The 24768-nt window shown below is 35.0% G+C and overlaps 1 long non-coding RNA gene across 1 annotated transcript; it reads left to right on the forward strand.

Annotated features, from left to right (window-relative positions):
• The first annotated feature begins 23525 nt into the window (after positions 1–23525).
• On the forward strand, positions 23526–24768 carry LOC131676351 (uncharacterized). Its single transcript, XR_009303148.1, has 3 exons — positions 23526–23737; positions 23794–24138; positions 24194–24768. It is a non-coding gene; the product is annotated as an uncharacterized LOC131676351 (long non-coding RNA).

A 24768-nucleotide genomic window follows, 5' to 3' on the forward strand; every position in this document is an offset into this window, starting at 1 on the left:
AATCAGTCAGCATCAATCAATTTTCAACTTCAATCCAATATTTTTTTTAGTGTGGTGGGGGGAGGGGGGTTGTATGGTGTTGAACCCCAAAACCTTCTCTTGGCTACGCCGTTGCTTGGAGTTATTTATTTCGCTTTTCATTTTCCGATATGTTTCAGATCGATTCGATGGTTACAAGTTAGAAAAATTGCAGTCAGAAGGTTCGCACAAATGAACATTTTTGCACTGATAAGTTATCAAGTTCCTTCCAGACAACTTGGAAGTGTTCGGTGATTATTTCTAACGGTTGAAGATAGAAAAATGAAATACAAAATTCGTTTTATCGGAATAATGTTTGGCTTATTTCAATGGATTATTACTATATTGAACAAGAAATAGGCGACAAAGAGTAATCCACAAACAACAAGCCAAAACTTTTAAAGTATTCAAAATAGATATTTGAAGTGTTCAGTAAAGTTATTCGAAAAAGTAAGAGCTACAAATTTGCTAAAGGCATCATTTCGATATAATCACTTCCAAGAAAATTTGTGAAAATATCTCATTCATGGGGGGATTAATCAGCAAAAGCACAATACCAAAAGAAAGGGCATATTGCCTCCATTAAATTCTCCGAAGATACTATTAACCTAAAATAAGCCGTTTTGACGTTAATAATAGATTACATGTCTTTGGTCATATTTCTGGCAATGGGAAATGATAGCAATCTTTCTTCCGCATTTAATGTTAAATATCTCTTTTGATAATAGTCCGATTTCAACAATTCCATTTAATTCCACTAAGACCTCCGTTCGCGTATATATTGTGAATATATAAAGTGTTAATCTATGTTGTCAATTTCGGCAGATAATTTTAAAAAACTGCAAAAAACGCCATTTTTACACATTCAAACATTCATATCTTGGAAACTAAACATCAGAATCAAAAACAAATTAATAGCGTTCTTACTGTTTGATAGGTCTTTCATTTAAAATTGGTTTGGATAAGATCGGTTCAGCCATTGCTGAGAAACACGAATGAGAGTTTGTCCGTTACATACACACACACACGGACATTGTCCCAAATCGTCGAGCTAAGTCGATTGGTATATAAGACTCGGCCCTCCGGGCCTCTAAAAAATCTTGAAAGTTTGATCGAATTCTATACATTTCTTTTATAAGAAATGTAAAACTATTTAAATAATAACTTTAATTCATGGATAGATTTAATATCTATACGAAAGCTCTTTTTACGCACTATCGAAAAATACCATCAATTGGGAAATAGATTTTTTTTATTCATTTCGTTTATTTGATAGGCACAAATGCGTTAGCTTGGCGGTGCCAAATTCTTTTGTTTTTACATTTTGGATATTTTAAAACTAGGAGGTTACAATGTTAAATTTTTTTATAAAAGAGAAAAATTTTACAGCTATCTTAAGATGGCAAATAGATTTAAAATCACCCCAAATAACAAAGTGTATAAAATTAAAAAAAAAATTGATGGTATGCTCGAAAACACAATATCGCCCACAACTTTTACAAAACAAAATGTTTTTACATTTCTTACAAAAGAAATGTATAGGATTCGTTCAAACTTTGAAAACTTTTTCCGAGGCCCAGAGGGCCGAGTCTCATATACCAATCGACTCAGCTCGACAAATTGAGACAATGTCTGTATGTGTGTGTGTATGTGTGTATGTATGTATGTACAAAATGTCATGTAATTATCTCAGCAATGGCTGAACCGATCTTACTGAAACTAGTTTCAAATGAAAGGCCTAACGTGCCCATTTGACACTATTATTTTTGTTTTTCGATATGTTGTTTAGGGGAGACTGAGGAGACTTGATCCCCTTTTTTATTTTCCAATCCTACTCCGTGGAATGATACAAAAACTATGTATTTTTTGTAGTTTTATATTGTTTCTAGGGTTGACTGATAATCATTAAAAAATTACATGGAAATATTATACTGGACATGAGCTATGAGCATTTTTGGAAAACAACAAAAAACTGGAAAATTCTTTGGTTAGTGGAGACTCGATCCCTAAGTTGGGGACACTTGATTATTTTTTGAAAACGTGTTTAAAAGAGCATGTAGGGTAATAAGCCTATTTTTACCCTTTTTCTATTATCATCCTACCCATCTGAAGCCTTTGGTTAGAGCAGCGTCTGCCATCTTTGCTCAACGCATTGGCTCAAATGCTGTTGCGATAATTGGGGTACTCGATTAAAGTTTTTGCTGCGCTCTAACAGAAGATTTTCACCATTCTCAAGACAATTTTGTTATTATATTGGCTCTTAATAAGAGCCGAATGACCTTAAGGCTAAAACCTCTATAATCGAAATAAAAAATGGCTCCTAATAACAAAGCAAAGAAGCTGAAATAATAAAATTAATAATGAAATAATGTGGTAATAGGACAAAAATAGGTACCTAACCCCATTCAATGTTATAAATGTATTGTGGTATTGATTAAATTGTTGTGATTACATATTACTATTTTTGTTACTACATATTACGCATCTCTCACAAGTTTTTTTTACGAATTCCCCAAATATCTGTGCAATTATTTGAAAGCTGTCGTTATTATGGTTGAGGAAAATCAAATGTGGGATGCATGGTTTCTACGTATACTGTAGTACACAATTACAGTTAAGTTTCTGTACGATGAAGCGTTCATTTTTGACAGCATTTTTTTGTTATTTTATGGCAACAATGACTTCAATTGTTCTGGTGTGAATTTGGTTATTTTCAGTGGTGTGTATGAAGCATGGCGAAGGGGATCAAATCTCCACGAATTTGAAGGGATCAAGTGAACCCATAGCATCTATTTCAGCAAACTTTAGTACAAGTATAGTTGAACAAAAAAATCAGCTCAATCATAACGTATTCATATAATTGACATTCTCCTGTAATTCTATATGCAAAAGTATAGTATGTAGTTAGTGACTTTATCAATTGTATAAAAGTTTGAAAATTTTGAAAATAAATCTTCTTCAGTTCTTCTGAGATTTTTTTCTTTGAATCGGTAAAAATTCGGTAACACATGTCCAATTTATTTTTTTGTGTTAAAGAAACATATGTTTAGATAAAGCTGCGCAACTTTCTAGTATATTCGATTAATGTATTCTGATCCGACTTTGAGTTACAATGATGGGATCAAGTCTCCCCGGGGATCAAGTCTCCTCAGTCTCCCCTACTTTCTGAGATATAGGTCATTTGGTCAAAACATTTCAGGTTTTTAGTAAATAACTTTCAAACAAAGCAACGTTGTCCCACAACCTGCACATAATTAGAAACTTAGTAAAAATACCTTTCTATCAAGCTATATATTGTCAAAAACCGTTCACGAGCGACGGAGATATTAAACATTTTGTATTTCTATTCCTCGCTTAACAATTTTCACTAATTAAAAAGGAGACCGTTTCATATAGACTATTGCTTTACTGGTGTTTTAGGGGCAAAACTAAACCGATTTTGAATATAGGGGTGTGAAAAAACATCTACGTGATTCAAGGAATTCGATTTTGATTTTATGAATTACCTATATAATAATTGAACAATTTTTCAAAAATCAATATGTAAGTTCACTTCAAAACCAAAATAATGTGTTCATAGTGAATTTTTTCTAGAGTTCATGTATGAATTCCTTGGATTAGGCATTGCGTTCAATCGTGAAGTAAATATTGGACGGTATATAACTATACAGATCATCAAGTAATTCACCTAGTAGTGAGATAAAAGACTTCTCATACAATTATACTCGTGGCATCACCGAAAGAAACTGTATTTTTAAATCCCAAAACTCTAGCAAAAATTTAGCTCTTTGTAAAATTTAGATTATATTGGTTATGGAGAAAAAATTACTACTTACATTATTTATAATAAGGATGTAAGGAATCAATATATCGCATAATATACCTATAAAAATAAGGTCTCGGCATGAACCATCATTTGCCATTCCTCACATGCCCTCCTCATCTCTATCTCACTCTCTCTTTCTCTCCCTCTCTCTCTCTCTCTCTCTCTCTCTCTCTCTCTCTCTCTCTCTCTTCTCTATTTTTTCCTGTTGGTGGCAACTGTCACGACTCACATCTATCTTGCTATTTCTCCATCCATATCTAAGTTGTGTGATAAGATTCTCTGCTAATCTTTATTTATTTATTTATTTATTACATCTTCATATATATATATATATATATATATATATATATATATATATATATATATATATATATATATATATATATATATATATATATATATATATATATATATATATATATATATATATATATATATATATATATATATATATATATATATATATATATATATATATATATATATATATATATATATATATATATATATATATATATATATATCGTACAGATTACACTTAATTCTATTGCTAGTGTCAATGTTAAAAATTTTTAATTGCTAACTTATAATTAGATTTAGTGGTATGGAAGTCGTAAACTAAAACAGTTTCGTTTAATCTGCTACAATATCTGTCTAGCGGATTGTTCTGGCCATATGCTGTGCGGTGCCTGGGAATCCACAGAAGCGGACGATTCCTTATATCACGAGGGGGAACAAATAAATGAAATTGAGAGAATGTCGGGACAGTCAATATTGTTCGACAACATATCGAAAATGAACATTCTTTGCAAGAACATGCGGCGAGACTCCAGCGTTGGCAAATCTAGCAACATGCATCTATTATTATACGGCGGAAGACGGATAGGGTCGTTCCAAGGCAACTTTCTGAGAGCAAATCGTACAAAACTTCTCTAAACGCGCTCCAGTCGGCTACTTTGAACGGCGTTGTATGGCGCCCATACTTGTACAGCATACTCCAAAGAGCTCCGGGCCAGTGCGCAGTATCAAAATTTCTGTGCGTAGAAATCCACAAAATTGACAGCGTTACGTTTTAGAATGTTGCAAAAGCCTTCGCCGTTGTTGCAGTGATGTGGTCGGCGAAACGAAGTTTTCTGTCGAATAACACTCCCAGGTCACGGATAGAATCCACCCGCTCGATGACACAGGCTTGAAGAGTATATTCGCAACGCCTTATATTTGCCGAGCGTCCGAAAATTATCATCTTACATTTATCAATGTTGATCTGCATACCGTTCAGCAAACACCATGCCTCTATATTGGCTATAACGTCTTGGAGTACAGCAGAATCGAGTGCTGAAGCAATTGAACGAAAGATTTTCAGATCATCAGCATAAAGCAGTTTTTCAGAGTTGATGCGGGTGCAGAGGTCATTCATGAATAAGAGAAAGATCAGTGGCCCTAGGTGACTTCCTTGAGGCACACCGGTTGGCGTAACGAATGCGCTTGAGCATGTAGTGCCAATTCTAACGAAGGCAGATCGTTGTGAGAGGTAAGAATGCAGCCACCTGGTAACACACTCAGGAAAGCCTAGTCGCTCCAGCTTCAAAACAGCAATGTTGTGGGGCACCTTGTCGAATGCTTTTGCGAAATCAAAATATATAGCGTCCACTTGTTGACGCTTCTCTACAGCTGGAACTAGAAGGCTCGTGTACGTCATCAAGTTCGAAGTGGCGGAGCGTTTTTTTCATAAATCCGTGTTGTCGTTCGTCGATTATGTTGGAAGAAGTAGCGTACATCGCATTGTACACAAACTTTTCCAGAACTTTAGCTAGACAGTTCAGCAGCGAGATTCCTCTGTAGTTTTCAACATTGTGCCTATCTCCAGCCTTATGAATAGGAACTATAGTAGCTTCTTTCCATGCCATTGGGAAAATATTTTCCGAGATTGAACGCTGAAAAATAATACTAATTGGTGCTGAAAGTGCTCGAGCACAATGCTTTATAAACACAGGAGGCAAGCAATCCGGACCAGGCCCCTTCAAAGGATCAACGCTGGACAGAGCGCTCGCTACATCAGAATCATTTACGTTAGGAAGAGGAAGGTTGATATTATGCGTTGGCAATGTTTCAAGGTACTGCTGCGATGGATAGACAGGAGGGCTTGAAAATACATCTCGGAAGTGATCTGCAAAAAGGTTCGCCGACTCGGCAACGGACTGTGAATTTTTGTCTCGAAGATAGACATTTTCTGGTACACCCACGGAACGTTTTCTGCTGTTTATAAAGGTCCAGAATGTCGAAGGATTATTTCGGATTTATTAGTTGTGTGATAAGATTCTCTGCTAATCTTTATTAATATTCAAGCTAATTTCATGTGTGCGATATAATTGTGAAGGTTTGAGAAAACAAAACTGTTTTTTGTCTGTTACCCTATGATCGCGCCAGCGCCAGGTCCTACGTTGTGTACCTCGAATGTATTTCGGTCCGAATGTTCGATGCAACTATTTAACACAACAAATTTCCTATATTCAACATACTTTACAAAAATACTACAACGCTTAAAACTCCCGAGAGGCATCCTGCCTACTCGGAGGTCGAAATGTAATAGAAACAAAATATATCTATATCTTAGAAACTATATGTACAACGAAAATCAATTTGGTGCTAAGGAAATTTAAATCATGAAATATTTCACCTATCACAATATAAAGGAACGCTTCCACTGACCCAGATCACCGCAATATTTACACCTTTTCATTTGCTCTTGATTATGCTGACATTTATTAGAAACGATAAACAATACAAAATAAGTGTTCGTTGACACGAGTCGCAACATCCTCCCCGCCTAAAACGAAGGTTTTAATCTCAAACTTAGATCACCTTGATGAGCTGAACATATCACGATCCTGTCAGTGAACTTCGGTTTATGATCACAACACACTAGTGGACTTTTGGTTCATGGGAAAACGTGCGATAAAGGTTTGTATGGTGATGTTTTCAACCAGCCAAAATTCATTCTTCACTGTTAACGTAAATGCAAACTGGCAACGATTAAGTTTTTGCTCTTGGTTTATGACTCCGCCGGACATCCAATCCCTCGTATTCAAATATGCGATGATACAGGTGAGCTTGATGTCCATTTTGGGTGTTTTGATAAGTGGATCATTACGGTCACGGGAAACTCTCTTGAAGTAAAATTATGGCCTGACATCCAATGTGCTATGGACCAATGTTAAATGGGCCTTGAATGTTTTTATTCGGCTTATATGGGATTCGTTGTCTTCGTGGATGGATGCCATACTCAAACTAATAAATGCCTCCATATTGGTTGAAGAAAGTCAATATCCATGTATGTGATGAAATTGCGTTAACCCTAAAAGTCTGACCTGGGGACGGTTCTTGACTGTATATGCTGGAACTTGTACACTGGCCGGAGAATAACAACCTCCGTACCTCGCAGAAAGTGGAAGCCTTTCCGATCCCAAGATGGGATACACTGGATGGAGAATTTTTAAATTTCCATGCCTCGCAAAGAGTAGCGATCCATGAGTCCATGACAATATTCACTGGCTGGAAACTGGGGACATTTCCGAACCTCGCGGAAAGGTAAGAACTTCCCGAGCCCAAGACGGGATACACTGGTCGGAAATTAGGGGCATTTCCGAGCCTCGCGGAAAGTGTAGATCTTCCGAGCCCACGACGGGAGCACTGTACTTATTGATAACTAAGGACGCTCCGAAAATCCGAAAACCAGTTACATTTCAGAATAGTTGGAACTCATATTACGAATTAAAGCGATGGCGGTGGAATCTATCTTGATGGAATGGCGTAGAATCCATTTTGAACAGATAAATATTCGGCCGATAAAATTATTAATCCTGGGTTCACCATCCTGGTCACGGCACCATTATGATCGCGCCAGCGCCAGGTCCTACGTTGTGTACCTCGAATGTATTTCGGTCCGAATGTTCGATGCAACTATTTAACACAACAAATTTCCTTTATTCAACATACTTTACAAAAATACTACAACGCTTAAAGCTCCCGAGAGGCATCCTGCCTACTCGGAGGTCGAAATGTAATAGAAACAAAATATATCTACATCTTAGAAACTATATGTACAATGAAAATCAATTTGGTGCTAAGGAAATTTAAATCATGAAATATTTCACCTATCACAATATAAAGGAACGCTTCCACTGACCCAGATCACCGCAATATTTACACCTTTTCATTTGCTCTTGATTATGCTGACATTTATTAGAAACGATAAACAATACAAAATAAGTGTTCGTTGACACGAGTCGCAACACCCTATTATTTTCTTTGCCATTTAGTTCTACAAGAGACTCGCGGAAACAAATTTAATAATACATCCTACATGTCAAATAAAATCTTTGTAGTCCGAGAAAATGTGCAAAATATTTGCCTTATGGGAAAACTATAACTATTTTCAAGATGAAATTAGTATTTCGAAACGTTGCACTATGGGTAGACAGGTAACCATCGAAAACTACATCAACTCAAATTTAATTCAGTTCTATTCAAAGCTTGTATAAACACTATAATAAAGAAAATTCATGGCTATCTCAGAAAAATATGTGGCTTAACTGGGAGGTGAGACATTCCACGTGCGATATTTTAACTCTCTCAAATATGTCATGTGAAAACTAAGAACAACTTTTTGTGATGATATCATTAAAAATGCACATGCATTGTATTGGTATGAACTTTCATGAAAAATAACGGATCAAAGCCCAAAAATATCCACGAATTAGATCCGGGACAAGAAGTCTCCCAAAGTCCCCACTCTCAATGGGGGATGCAAGTACAAGGAGTCTTCTAACTTATCGTCGTCCATATCTGCTCTATACTGAGTAAACTTCAATTGAAGTTTCAATAGATGTCACAATTAGTAGTGAGGCATTGGATAATTCAGCACACGTTTCGTTCGAGTTTTCTATATTGTACAAGTAAATTAGCGAGGATTACAATCAGGGTTTATGCATTGGACAGATAGTTGATCTGACTACATTTTTGCCATCCTGACAGTTTGAACCATTTCTTTTTCACAGTATTGGATTGTACAGGGCTTATTTATCCATATTTCCTGAACGAGAATTCCGAACGAAACAATATGCAGCTATAAGGATGTCTGGAAAGAGACTGCATTATAATCAACTGAATGCACGCCTTTTATGCTATCGACATAGCCTAGTCACTTCACATTATTTATTTTAATTCAAATGAAAACTTTGAAATATATACTTGTCTCTTTTACGAATCGCATTCTCTATCTTTTGCTCTCTGTTCAAAAGGCTTTCGTGAGATTTTGTCTACTTTCCGAATCTGTAATAAGTTTTTATGGCGTTCATTTGATAAAGTTATTACAAATTTGTCGAATGAAGATTCGTCAAATCGTTGTAAACGTCACGAAAGAATGTGTCAGGTGACCTTGTCTCACTTTACTATATTCAATTGCGTGTTAAATTACTGGACCAGCAAATTCTATTCTGCACAATTTTTTTCGGGAATATGTGACCAAAAAGTAAACTTTGAATTCCAAAGCAAATTGAACGTTCCAGGTTCCTGATAACTAATTAAGGTCCATCAATAAATGTTGAAACACTAAATAATCTTAAAACGACACCGTCAAGTAAAGAAGCGTGAAAACGGAAAGACTAAAACCAAAAATAGCCTTTTCTCGGAAGATACAATTTTCAAAATCATTTCATAACATTCTGATGCAATGGTTCTCAAATTCGTACAATCTGGATTATCTATTTTCTTATTTTATTCAAAAATGTTTTTTAACTTTAACTTTAAATGATCATTGCATTTTAATTAATTGTTTCATTCAGCATCTTTTTTATTAATTTTGTTCATCTGCGTTCATTTAATCTACTTTATTCGTTTCATCATTTGGATTCACTCTGATCAGTTTATTCATTTCGTGCATTTTAGTCATATCATTCATTTCACTTATTTTATTCACTGTTTTCATTCAATGCATTCTATTAATTTTTCCAGTTCCTACATTTTGTTTAAAATGAAGAACATTTTATTAATCTGACTATTTTTTCAGTTTTATTCATTTCAACCAAATAATTCTTTTGACACAATTTATTTTTTCTATTAATTTATAACCTTACAACATCGATTAATTTATCAATTCAATCAATGCATTTTCTTCTTTTTTATCATTTTAACAATTCACTTCATTTTGTTTATTTGGTTCGTTTGTTTCATTTAATTTATTTTTCATTCATTTTATTTTCTTCGTTCATTCCATTCATTTTATTCATTTGAACCCTTAAATTAAATTGATTCATTTAATTCATTTAATTCATTTGATTCATTTGATTCATTTGATTCATTTGATTAATTTGATTAATTTGATTAATTTGATTAATTTGATTAATTTGATTAATTTGATTAATTTGATTAATTTGATTAATTTGATTTATTTGATTAATTTGATTAATTTGATTAACTTGATTAATTTGATTAATTTGCTCAATTTGTTTAATTTGATTAATTTGATTAATTTGATTAATTTGATTAATTAGATTAATTTGATTAATTAGATTAATTTGATTAATTTGATTGATTTGATTAATTTGATTAATTTGATTGATTTGATTAATTTGATTAATTTTTGATTCATTTGATTCATTTGATTCATTTGATTCATTTGATTGATTTGATTAATTTGATTAATTGGATTAATTTGATTAATTTGATTCATTTGATTCATTTTGTGCATATCTTTAATTTAATTCATTTCAGGTTTAGTCATTCCATTTATTTATTTCAGTCAATTTGTTAGTTTGAGTCAATTTATTCTATTAATCTTATACTTATTTCTAAATATAGTCTAAATTTTCATTAATTAAGCTAATATAATTTGATTCGTGAATTTTATAATTTTGATTTACTACTTCGCATGAGTTCTGCAAACTAATGAATGATCCAACAGTGATATGTGTAAGAAATGTCTCATCTCACTGCTAGGTGGATTAAATCTTTTTTTTAACAAAAACACATTGGATAATGGATTTTACATAACTTGAGGTACATAATGAGAGGCAGTGCTGTCTGTCTAATAGAAACAAAGACAAAGAAATTCCGCGAAATTTGTCTTCACATCTCACCCTGAGCAGAAGCAAAAAATCGTCCCGCGCAAGTGAAACAGTCAATTCTACCTAAAAATCAATCGGTGCCTATCACACAAGCAGTCCTTATAACAATAGCCTATACCTACTGTGCGATTTAGTGATGAGTGACGGTGCCAAGCAAAAAGCAACCCAGATGCGGCCGAACTGTGTTGCTGTTGATTTTTCAAAATGCCCCGTAAGACCAGCCATTCGGGAAGTGGAACAGTTATTAAAAGTGCAGATGAAACTCAATCTGGCTGAAGTGAAAACCCTACAAATGCATCATATCAAACATTGCGTGCTGATTTCGTTCAAGAACATTTACCAAACTGAGTCATTCGCCTCGCAAAACAACATGCAGCACACCGCCGAATGCGGCAATGTTAAATATAGCATTCCCGTATACATCGAGAACGGCGCTGTAGAAGTTCGTGTCCATGATTTGGCTACGCGTACCCCTGACGGCGCGATTAAAAAATGCTTGCAAAAATACAGAGAAGTAGACTCCGTTACATATGATACATGTAGAAATTTTTTCCCGGGCATCCCTAACGGTGTTCGTGTGGTGAGAATGCGTGTGACCAAGCCAATTCCCTCATACATAAGCTTCACAGTGTTAGGAAGGGACGATGCTCTCATTCAACAGACATCACTAGTCACGTACCCAGGGCAAATTCCTACGTGCCAGTTCTGCACGAAGAAGCTGCACCTCGGAAAACCTTGCGTAGAAACTGTTAAGGAAAACTCAAATCCAACTGAAATCAGCACACAACCATCTTACGCTAAACCACTAACAGCTGCAAAACCAACATCTATGGATCAAGCACCAACAACCAGCAACAACAACAACGAAACGAATGCCGATAACGAACATACTAAAACGACCCTTAAGAGTAAAACACAAACTGGAACATCCGACTGCGAGCAGCAGGAAAGTAGTACGGATGAGGACATGGACGTGAACGATAACGCGAAAGAAGACAAACGAAATGAATCTCAACTTGCAGTGGACAACACCGGCAATATTTCGCCCCCTAGAAAAAAGATCTCAACACGCAGCAGAAAGCTGCGCCTGAACGAGACCAAAAATTTGACATAGCTGTTTTTTTTTATTTATTGTAAAAAAACAATCGGCATCGTCAAGCTAACGCATTTGGGCCTAAATAAATTTATTAATTATAAAAAAAATATAGAAAAGAGATTCCGCCAACTTACCCCAACCACCAACTAGCCCCGGGCTCCCCTAATATTTTATTAACTTAATCAACATGAGTTCAATGTTATCTTCATGTTATTATATTGGCGGACTGGGTTTGGAAGCGGAGCGGGTGCGGGTTTAGTAGAGTGGGAGTGGAGGATGTGTCAGAAATTCTTCATCTTATTTCGGTATACGGAGTGGATGAAGGAAATGCGGATGTGAGGGTGGTCCAAAGGGAAAGGAGTGATGAAAAAGCGATACTCAACCGCAAATGTTGCCTTTCATTTGAGACTTGGTTTGAGAACATCGGTTCAGTCATTACCGAAGAACCGATGTGACTTAAATTGTGGAATATGCCCGGAATCCGAGACTTCCGGAATCGTCGATAGTGGACAATAAATCCAAAGAATGTTTGATTGGCAATCAGTGATCTAGACGTGCGAATCGAAGTAATTTGGTGACCATTTCAATAGTTTTTAGCCTCTGCGGTGTTACGATTGTACCGATTTATATTGGAAATTCCAGTGTAACCTTACTAACCAACCTGTAACTCCGGAAGCAAGAGTCAGAACCGAATGAAATTCAGCAGCAGTCAATGGCATTACTCTATCTTTCATTTCAAATCAAGTTTGTAAAAATCGGTAGAGAATTCGCTGGGTAATAGGTGTGATATTTGCTTAGGAACTTGGCGAGTTCCCCGGAGGCATCATGAACCATCATAGGTGGCCAATGTGGCCAAAGCTGCTTTGATTTGTCATAGTGATCCAGACCCCCATCTAGAGTAATATTGAATCCATTTTAATGTTTTACGTCATTTGGACGTCATGGTTGTACAAATTTATATGGGAATTTGCTGTGTGACCGCACTCTTCAGCCCGTAACTACAGAAGCGGAAGTCGGATCAACTAAACATTCAATAGCAGCTTATGGGAGCGTTATACCTTTCATATGAAACTAAGTTTGTGAAAATCCAGGTAACATTCAAAGTATCACTGTAAAGTTTTCATTTGAAAAGAGACAAAGTTCAACGATTTGTCATGCGCCGGGTCCATCGGTGAATTGTTAATAACTATAAGTAGCTTGTATACAGAAAAAATTGACAGCTCTCTCAATTCATTTACGGCCATGGCGAAACTAGTGAAGCAACTATGTTCGATGATTTATAATTACCGATGGCTCCAGCTTGGAGTGAAGAAGTCCGTCATCGTAGCGCAATTTGTGTCGGCCGGATACAGCCCAGCGCACATATACTAGATCCTGGCGCTCCTGGGGAAAGGCCCGACGGTTTTGCGTGACCGGAAGGTACAGTATGCGCTGAAGCGGAAAACGAACGCCAAGATGGCGAAATACTTCCGCACCTTGAGCCGCGTTGTTGGCGACGGATTCCATGAGAAATATGACCATCGTCAGTTCGAACGAAATTTGGTAGTTGTGTTCGGTTTATGAATCTATGAATCTATTTATGGCTATTGCAACATTTTGATACAAGTGCAAATTTTGTTTGTATAGTTACACTATTTTATACAGCAAAACTATCTGAGAAAGAGTTACAGTGAATGATTACTTCTTCACGAAAAAATATGCACTGAAAAAATGTTGTTTTTTACATTTTGCCAAAAAAAACCTAAAGAGAAAAGAATTTTTTTGATGTGATTGTATGATAGAGAACTAATTGGTAAAAAAAGTTTTTTCTAACAATAACTTTATACATGTTTTTAAAAAATGAAAAAATATTATTCAACTAGATAGTTTAATCATCAGACCCTTTGGTTGAAAAATATTTTGATTGTTCTTGTATAGCTTTCAAATGGTTTACAATACCGCCTTGATGTCAATGGGGAAGTTGCAGAATATGTTATGGGCCTTTTTAAAAAAGTTATTTTTGTTGATGGAAAATCGCGAATAACTTGTGAAAATGTCGTAATAAAACAATATAATTGTGTTGTTAAAACAAAATTTAAAACATTTCGAGAACTGTTACATCCAAGAAAATTTTTGTTATGAGTATTTTGATTTAAAATGGCAGAATAGAATCATATTCACAATAAAATTGTATTTTTGACTGCAAATAGTATGATTTATAAAAATACGTCAAAAGTTGTTATGAAAACTTTTTATTAAAAGCTTCTCCATGATCCAAATACACTGAAATAGTTTCTTTTATGTCTTTAAAACTATAAACATTAGATTGTTGACATTCTAACGCGAATAACTTTTAAAAGGGCATAATCACACAATTAATTTTTTTTGTTTGGAGAAAAATTCCAAATATCTCGAGACTATCGCATTTGGAAAATTCTTATTAAATGCATTTTGATTTAAAATGATACTTAGAATTATATTCTGCAATAAAATTATAGGTTTGTGTGTAATTAGAATGAAATTTAAAAAAAACAGAAAGTTATTGTTAGAAAACTTTTTACCAATTAGTTCTCCATCATACAATGCCCAACGGCTCACCAATACACATGCGCTCTGCAAGCGCCCTATGGAGTGTAATAATCGTGCATGGAAAATTTTCCATAGAAAAAACATCAATTACTAACTTTTATTTATATCTTTGGCTTCATTTGGTCTATAAACAATCAGTGAAATGCATTTTGAAGCAAATGAGTCAGGGAACCTAAAAAAATAGCTATTTTTGGTTGCAGTGTTGCCAAATATGCCATATTTCCTGTTTAAAACATAAACTGCGTTTTTCACACAATTCGTGTATTTTTATTTTGAAAATAATTACGCCATTGTGTTCCTCAGATAGTTTTACACATAAAACCATCTTATACATCAAAATAATTTGAACCAATCCCCAGACACGGTCAGTTAAAGCAAAAAATTTAAAAAAAAAATCAGCACGTTTCTCGCTATATCTCAGTAACCAAGCAAAATATCAAAATTCTGAGAACGCCACTTTGTAGAGATTTTTTAGTCAAGTAATGTGGCATATTTAACTCCAAAATGGCGTTTGTCATAAAATAGCACAACTGCGACGATAAAATAAGTGTATAGAACATTTTATGGTAACAAAATTTTATTATGAATGAAAATAAATAATAATATAATGAATAAGTAAAAAAATAACCAATTACTCCTCCCTCCTCTTTAGCACGAACACATCAATTTAAATCACTATATGAGGAATTCCACGAAGATCCAGCATAATCTTAGATTTCAATGAAACTTTACACATTTCACCGGCATGGAAGACTAAACATTTTACACAATCAGTAAGATTATTTTGACTCAAGAGCTATTTTTTAAAAGGGCGTAGACATTTCTATGTGCAATTATTTTTTTTTGTTCGATTACTGTATTTTATACAACAAAACTTTCTGAGAAGGAGTTATAGGGAATGAATATTCCTATATGAAAAAAATATACGCTGTAAAAATGTGTCATTTTTCATAAAAACAAAAATTTGGGTTAAAAATTTAAGTTTCAAAAAAAACTAATTTCTTCTTCGATTCCACGGCTGGGTATGTTTATGGTGGAAATGTCAATTACATATTCAGTGCGATTCACACTTACGTACAATGAATCGACAGCTTCGAACTTGAGTTGCTATGTGTCGATGCTGAAACACTTGAAATCAGCGGCTGATCCAGGAGCAGGGTTCGGGAGTTTGGACCTCACCAAAAATTTTCACCTTGTTAAGAAATTTTAAATTAGTTTCTCAACTCAAAATCACTTCAAACCAATTTTTTCACTGGTTTTTCAGACCCACTAGTAAAATATATTCTGAAGGAACTAGAAAATTTTATTTGGATAGCGAGGTATATGATGAGCGAAGGGCGCTTTAGGAAAAGGTGGTGAGTGATGTGGGGGAGAGGGGGTACCCCTCCCCGTATTCCCCTAATTACGCCCCTGTTAAGATACAGAAAACCTATACAAGTAAAAAAAAATTAAGTTGACAATGTACAGAGTGATTGCATAACCTTTCTATAGGAGAAAGGCAAAAATGTGAATTTGCTGTGTGTCCGCACTCAGTGCGGTAAAATATCAATTTCAAAGGAAAATATTCGTTTCAAGTGAAACAGCGAGCCTTTCACTGTAAGCATACCATCACTATATCAGTTGAGTTCTGCTGCCGTCTCTGTTTGAGTCACTCAGAGTTCACTGTCAATTAAATAACAGGTTCTGGTCATTTGACGGTTTTGTCTGTTTAGTTTCTATTGAAAACCAACCTAACATGAGCATGGTCTCAGCTAATGGAAGTGAACCATTCTAATGGACCACTCACAAATGAATATGAATGAACACTTACTGACATGAAAATATCTCCGACCAAGATAATAAATAATACAGGGTAAAGGCTATGATAAGACGCGGCAACTCAAGACGGATACAGGTAGGAGCATTTTTTCTCTGTATGAGTGAGGTTGTATTTTTTACATTTCTTACAAAAGAAATGTATAGGATTCGCTCAAACTTTGAAAACTTTTTCCGAGGCCCGGAGGGCCGAGTTTCATATACCAATCGACTCAGCTCGACAAATTCAGACAATGTCTGTATGTGTATGTGTATGTGTGTATGTGTGTATGTATGTATGTACAAAATGTCATGGCTGAACCGATCTTAATGAAACTAGTTTCAAATGAAAGGCCTAACGTTGCCATTTGACACTACTATTTTTGATTTTCGATATGTTGTTTACTTTCTGAGATATGGGCGATTTTGTCAAAACGCGGCAGGTTTTTTTTTTGCAAATAACTTTCGAGGAATGAAAATTGTCTCACAAACGGCACATAAATTGAACGTTTGTAAAAATACCTTTCTAACAAGCTATAAATTGTCAAAATCCGTGCACAAGCGGCGGATATATTAAACAATTTGTATTTTTATTCCTCGCTTACCAATTTTCACTAACTAAAAATGAGATTGTTTCATACAGAGTATTGCTTTACTGGTGTTTTAGGGACAAAACTAAACCGATTTTGAATATCGGGGAATGAAAACACATCTACGTGATTCAAGGAATTCGATGTTGAGAACATTTTGTGAATTACCTCTATAATAAAAGAACTATTTCTCAAAAATCATTATACAAGTTCACTTGAAAGACAAAAAAATGTGTTGATAGTGAAACAGCGAGTTCTAGTATTTATCCCTTGGATTAGGCGTTGCGTTCAATCATGAGGTAAATGTTGGATGGTATATCAATACACAGATCAACAAGTAATTCATCTAGTAGTGAGATAAAAGATTTCTCATATAATTATACTCGTGGCGTCACCGAAAGCAACTGTATGTTCGAAGCCCAAAACTCTAGCGAAAATTTAGCTCTTTTGCAAGATTTAGGTTATACTGGTTATGGCGCAAAAATTACTACTTGCATTATTTATGATAATAATGTAAGGAATCAATATATCGTATAATATACCTATAAAAATAAGGTCACTGCCTTAACCATCATTTGCCATTCCTCACACCCCCCCCCCCCGCCCATCTCTCTCTCTCCTCTCTCTCTTTCTCTCTGTCTCCCTTCTATCGCATCTGTCTAGCTATTTCTGTATCCATTTCTAAGTTGTGTGAGAAGATCTTCTGCCAATCTGCAAAATTTATTCATATCCAAGCCAATTTCATGTGTGCGATGTAATTGTGAAGGTTTGAGAAAACAAAACTATTTTTTGTCTGCTGCTACATCAACTCAAATTTAATTCTGTTGTATTCAAAGCCTGTATCTACACTATAATTAAAGAAATTCATGACTATATCAGAAAAATATTTGGCTTAGCTGGGTAATATGGATTTTTGACGATGAAAATTTTCAAAAAAGAGACATTCCACGTGCGCTATTTAAACTATTCGTATCTCTATTGAATTTTGAATGAAACATATGCTTAAAGACTGAAAGCTGAAGCCAGCAGGATTGGACTTGCCATCAACGTTTCGAAGACAAAATACACGAGAGGAAGAGGTTCTAGAGACGACAATGTGAATCTCTCATCCCGAGTTCGGATTGACGGTGACGAAATCGAGATGGTCGACGAATTCATGTATTTGGGCTCACAGGTAACCGAAGACAATGATAACAGCAGAGAAATTCAGAGACGGATCTTGGCGGGAAATCGTGCCTACTTTGAATTCCGGAGGACGCTCCGGTCGAACAAAATTCGCCGCCGCACGAAGTTGATTATCTACAAGACGCTGATTAGATCGGTGGTCCTCTACGGCCACTAGACCTGGACTCTGCTCGTGGAGGACCAACGCGCCCTTGGAATTTTCGAACGAAAGGTGTTGCGTACCATATATGGTGGCGTGCTGATGGAAGAGGAACGTGGCGCTGGCGAATGAACCATGAGTTGTATCAGGTGCTGGAAGAACCATCCATCGCGCATACCGGCAAAATAGGACGTTGGCGGTGGGCTGTACACGTCGTGAGAATGTCAGACGACGACCCGGTGAAGATGGTTCTTGAGGGCTACCCTACAGGAACAAGAAGACGGGGCGCACAGCGAGCACGGTGGATCGACCAGATAGAGGACGACCTGCGGACCCTTCGAAGACTGCGACTCATTCACGAATCGCATTCTCCCTCTGTCGTTCTCTGTTCAAGGGGCTTGAAAGCACATGTGACCTTGTCTCACTTTACTATATTCAATTGCGCGTTAAAATACTGGACCAGTAAATTCTGTTCTGTACATAAATCTTTTTTCGGGAATATAAGACCAAAAAGTAAACTTCGAATTCCAAAGCAAATCGAACGTTCCAGGTTCCTGATAACTAATTAAGGTCCAACAATAAAGTAGATACACCAGATAATCTTAAAACGACGCCGTCAAGTAAAGAAGCATGAAAACGAAAAGAATAAAACCAAAAAAGACGGAAGCCCTAGAAAGTCAATTGTATATTTATTAGCCTTTTCTCAGAAAATGGGATTTTCAAAAACATTTCAAAACTTACTGATGCAATGGTTCTCAAATTCGTACAATCCGGTTTATTCATTTTCTTTATTCAAAAATGTTTTTTAACTTTAAATATATGATCATTTCATTTTAATTACTTATTCCAATCAGCATATTTTTATTCGTTTTGTTCATCTGCGTCATTTTACTTATTTTATTCGTTTCATTCTTTGGAATCACTCTGATCAGTATAGTTTTTTATGAATTTTACTCATACTATTCATTTAACTTATTTTATTCATTGCATGCATTCTATTCATTTTTTCCAGTTTATTCATTTTGTTCAGGTTCTTCATTTTGATAATCTGACTACTTTTTCAGTTTTAATCATTTCATCCAAATAGTTTATTTGATACAATTGAATTTAAAGATTATTATTTTATAACCTTTTACCATCGTTTAATTTTTCATTTTAATCAATGCATTTTATTCTGCTCATTTTCTTCTTTTTATTCATTTTATCACTTCAGCTCATTTTGTTTATTTGATTCCTTTGTTTATTTATTTATTTATTTCCATTTTATTTATTTTTTACTTTATTCATTTTGTTCATCCATTCATTTTATTCATTTGATCCATTTCATTCATTCGATTCATTGTATTCACTGGATGAATTAAATCAATTTGATTTATTTGATTCATTTGATTAATTTGATTAATTTGATTAATTTGATCCATTTGATTCATTTGATTCATTTGATTCATTTGATTCATTTGATTCATTTGATTCATTTGATTCATTTGATTCATTTGATTCATTTGATTCATTTGATTCATTTGATTCATTTGATTCATTTGATTCATTTGATTCATTTGATTCATTTGATTCATTTGATTCATTTGATTCATTTGATTCATTTGATTCATTTGATTCATTTGATTCATTTGATTCATTTGATTCATTTGATTCATTTGATTCATTTGATTCATTTGATTCATTTGATTCATTTGATTCATTTGATTCATTTGATTCATTTGATTCATTTGATTCATTTGATTCATTTGATTCATTTGATTCATTTGATTCATTTGATTCATTTGATTCATTTGATTCATTTGATTCATTTGATTAATTTGATTAATTTGATTCATTTGATTCATTTGATTAATTTGATTCATTTGATTCATTCTATTCATTTGATTCATTCTATTCATTTGATTCAATTGATTCATTTTATTCATATCTTTAATTTTATGCATTTCATGTTCAGTCATTCCTTTTATTTCATTCAATTTGTTAGTATGAGTCAATTTATTCTATTAATCTTATAACTATTTCTAAATGTAATCTTAATTTTTATTTAATAACCATCTATTTTTTTGCTTTACTTTCTATTTCGTTCGTTTTGTTTATTTTCTATAATTTATTCATTTTATTCGAGATTTTATTCGTGCAAGACTAGAAACTGTTTTCATCCCACCTCTAGTTGGGTGCCTACTTCTCATGAGTTCTGCAAACTAATCCAATATTGATATGTGTAAGAAATGTCTCATCCCACTGCTAGGTGGATTAAATCGGTTTTTTTTCGATGAAGCTGATAAATCAGGAGGATATGAAAAATAAAAAAAATAAACAAATGACGTAGTTGGCTTTTCTGCTTAATTTTACAAGTATAAAACAAATACTCTCAAAAATGACAAATTTTCCGAACCTTTCTTTCTCTTCATCATGGAACAGTTGTCTCTGTATTTTAAGGTTTCCTTGCCTTTCTTGTGTCCTGCTAAGAGATTATAACTACTAGAGAAAGCATGCCGCTACTGTCTCCATGTATTCACGGACAGAAACATGGGATCTCGATCTAGCATGTTGTATCCTATTACTTTGACATGTGTGTACCCTGGGCAATGTCAAACTAATGGGCCTAGCATATGTGAGAGCGAGATGATAAATTTTCAGTGTTAGCAGCGACATGCGACCTCTAGTAGTTATACTCTAAGACAAGACAAGACAAGACAACTAGTAAGCGATTTCTGGAGCCAACGTGGAGCCAAAATGACGTCTTCGAATTTGACTAATGAGATACTGTTTTCGTTACCACAGGGCTCATATCGCAGTGTTGGCATCATGATCAGTACAAGTTGCCTAATGTAATAATCTGAATTCGTCAATTCTGTGTCGTAAATATTTAACCCATGCGCAATGTTGTTTTAGAACAAAATCCTGAAAATCGTCTAAAAATTATCGCATTGCCGTGATATAGCTATGAGACGATTTTCACAAAATTCTCAAAAAATGATTTGTGCCTTTATGGGTTAATATATTAAATAACACTGAATATTTGAAATAGGGTTGCCACCCCTCCGGGTTTGACCCGGAGACTCTATAGTCACTCATAGTAATAGACCAGCGAAGGTACTTTTATCGAGCCAAACGAACTGTCAAAATCCGGAGCCAAACGAGCATGACGTCATTCAATGCAAACAAGCAGAACAAGTATTGCGATTTTATTTAAAAAAAATATATTTTGTTATTCACAGTAGGCTTCATTTTTCGTGTTCGTATTAGTATTTCACAATGTTATTTTGAAAGATATTTATTTTGTTCAATATAACTACACAAAAAGTATTTTACTTATGCTCTTTTTCATAAACTTTGTGTTTCTGAAGAAATTGGATTTTTTTCTTTCTTTTCTCAATTTCTTGTTGCTCAGTATCAAACATATAACTTCTCTTTTGATTCATATATTGAGCCACTTGAAAAATGATTTTGATAAAACAGATGATCGAATACAGTCGAGCACGTTCGAGCTTGCACATTTTTGGGTGATGCCAGTTTAAAATGCTTGTTTTTCTAGTTTCCAGTTTTGCGGTTTTTACATCCGCGAGTCTATTACTATGAGTGTTTATAGGAGACTCCGGTTTTCTAGAGCGATCTCCGGACCTCCGAGTTTTACATCAATTTCTCGGGGTTTGGTGAGAAGAAGCATAGTATCAATTTTTTGTGGAATTAATTGATTCTTTACAAAATATTTAAAAAGTCATAGTTAACTGTTACTCTGGCTCAGAATTATTTTTCCCAACTAACCCTTCGTTTCAAGGTGGTGAAGATGAGTTCACCAAATATTGCTGATTTGTTTCACAAAGCAATGAAAATGAAAAACATATAACATTTACTACAATTTAAGGTAATTAATATTTCGCTATAGGCTACAATTGAAATGTTGCATTCTACTAAGTCGCTTAAAATGGTGTAAATTGCTGCAAATTTTACCTAATCACTTCACTGTTAGTGGTGCTTATCACCAGCTGCACCAAGGTATGGCAGATTTTTTCTAATCTGACTAGGTCAACATCAAACGAGTTCTTCGGGTATTGTTGCTACTCCTGCAACGACCCTTGTGTGTTGGGTAGGGGGTTGTCCCCTGTTTTGCCCTTTTGTTGCGACCTCTGGTAATGAATAACCGACACCACATAGTGCTTCCCATGTGATGCCGCAGCCCTGCCTCCTTTTCCTGTTAGTTGTGCTCGTGCGACTTATCGTCCACAGTGAGAGTAGCTGGTGCTTTTGTATCGTTGATACTTAGGCGGGGAAGTGAAATACTACACCAGATTAAACCGATAAAACATTTTTAATCGTTAAAAATTTATAGCTTTACTTTAACGTAGTTATAAAAAGCGTTTTAAGTGCTCTAAAATGCCGAGCAATCGCTTTGGCTCTAATTTCTGTCTCGTTCCACTCAAAATTCACCACCCCCCAGGTCAGTGAAAATCTCCGGGTCAAAGCATCTCCAGAGGTGGCAACCCTAATTTGAATAGAGTTCTATGCAAATCATTTCACACACACTAATTGGGGGTTTGTTTTCCTCCAGCTGTCATATATAAAACTGTCAGCCAATTTAAACATTTGAAATAGCTCGCGTACAGTATTTATAATGGTGTTGAAATGCTCTATGACACTGTAAAACTTATTACGGACACGTACACTCAAAAAATCAACCACTTTGATTTTACGTGAATTTTCACTTAAATGACTATTTTCCGCTTCTCAACATACATTACGTGATTCCTATAAACGGCATTTGACTATCCTGTAGAATCTATCTGATTCACACATCAACTTTATGTGATTCGAAGTTAATTGCTCAAACGCAGTCCATGTGAATTTCCTGTGTGAAAAAAGGCAAAATGTCTTTGGAATTTGGTCGCTGAATAATTTATTCCAAATTAGTTGATTTTTTTTAATGTATTGGTAGTTATATATTTGCGTGATATATGTTGGTTATCGTAATTTCAGAAAATACACGAGCTCGACAAATTGGTATGTAAATACTAATTAAATTCAGAATTTTTATCCGACACATTGCATAAAATAAAATCCACATAAAACAATTTTAACAAAACCGTAACGTAAATAAATCTTTCTCTGTTATTCCACTTGAAGAGTTTAGTCAATATGGTTATTAGGCCTTTTCAAAAATCAACGTTCGTTTTCGATGTCATGGTCATGGTGAAGCAGAGGAGATTCCGAGTGAAAAACAGGAAACACGACCAGTCTCCTGTCTGATTCGATGGATGGTTAAATAAACTTCGTTTAGCATTCGCCAACCTTGTTATCCGGAGGTAGCAGAAATGTTTTCGGAACGAGGTTCGAACGTATGCCAACCATAAACACTACCAAAGAATACCTTTAGCCGTCGCTAATTCTTCGTGCAGAGTGAGTGTGTTGTAGTTCTTACTGTGTCTGTTTATCAATGCTTTTTTTATTTCTAGACTATATACACCATTTCCACGATTCACGAGTTGGAAATTGAAACGTCATCTAATTGTTTCGGTAAACAAAATAAGGAGTCCAGTATTGTATGCCTCAGTACAGCATCAAATTGCTCCATCCAATTATCCACAGCATTATGGAGATGGTGGGTAATGGGTAGCATCAGCTCGATCAACGTTTCTTGTACTATAGACGTGCATGCCATCCCACAATCTGTTGCACGGAATCTAATATTTGGCACACTCACCACTTCGACTGTGATCATATTATGACACTACTGCTGATCGTTGGTTGGCTGATTATAATGCTACTGTTCCTGTTCAGCTTTTGCTAATTGGAATAAGGTAATTCTTTGTGTATTTGTATATAACAAAATCTGTAGCTAAATTCAAACTGCAGGAAGGTACTCTGAGCGTATAAAACTCCGTTCGATTACCCGACGACGCTTCTACCCGGTTTTTCATAGTTACTGGAAGGGACCACTTCATATCTATCCCAACGAGTATGTAACACTGCACTGTAACAAATGCTGCAAATTTGCAGCAGGATCGAGTGTACAGAAGACGGAAGGCCACAAGCGCAATTTTTGCTGTGGTTGCACGAAATTACAAGAGGCACAAATCGCAGGAGATTGTTGGGAATGTACCGTTTGCAAAATATCCTGATTTGTGCTGATACTTTCTGACGTTAATTCTGCTGGTTATCTTGTGTGAAGCCGTTACACTGAAGGGGTTGTATCGGAATAAGCATTTATCCAGTGGATGTACATTGTGATATTTATCACCAATCAGAATTTGTTTACACTCGTCAGCTTGGAAAAGTGTGCTTACATATTCTGACGCACCAGATTGTCCAAGCGAAAATGTAAAATGATAGCACAGAATTGAAATTACATCTTTACCTTGCATAAACTTTAACCCTCCGGCACTCGCGCCATTGTATTTTGTACTTTACATTCAGAAAATCTAGCGAAA

The sequence above is a fragment of the Topomyia yanbarensis genome, chromosome 1 (genome assembly GCF_030247195.1).
Source record: "Topomyia yanbarensis strain Yona2022 chromosome 1, ASM3024719v1, whole genome shotgun sequence".
NCBI classification, from domain to species: domain Eukaryota; kingdom Metazoa; phylum Arthropoda; class Insecta; order Diptera; family Culicidae; genus Topomyia; species Topomyia yanbarensis.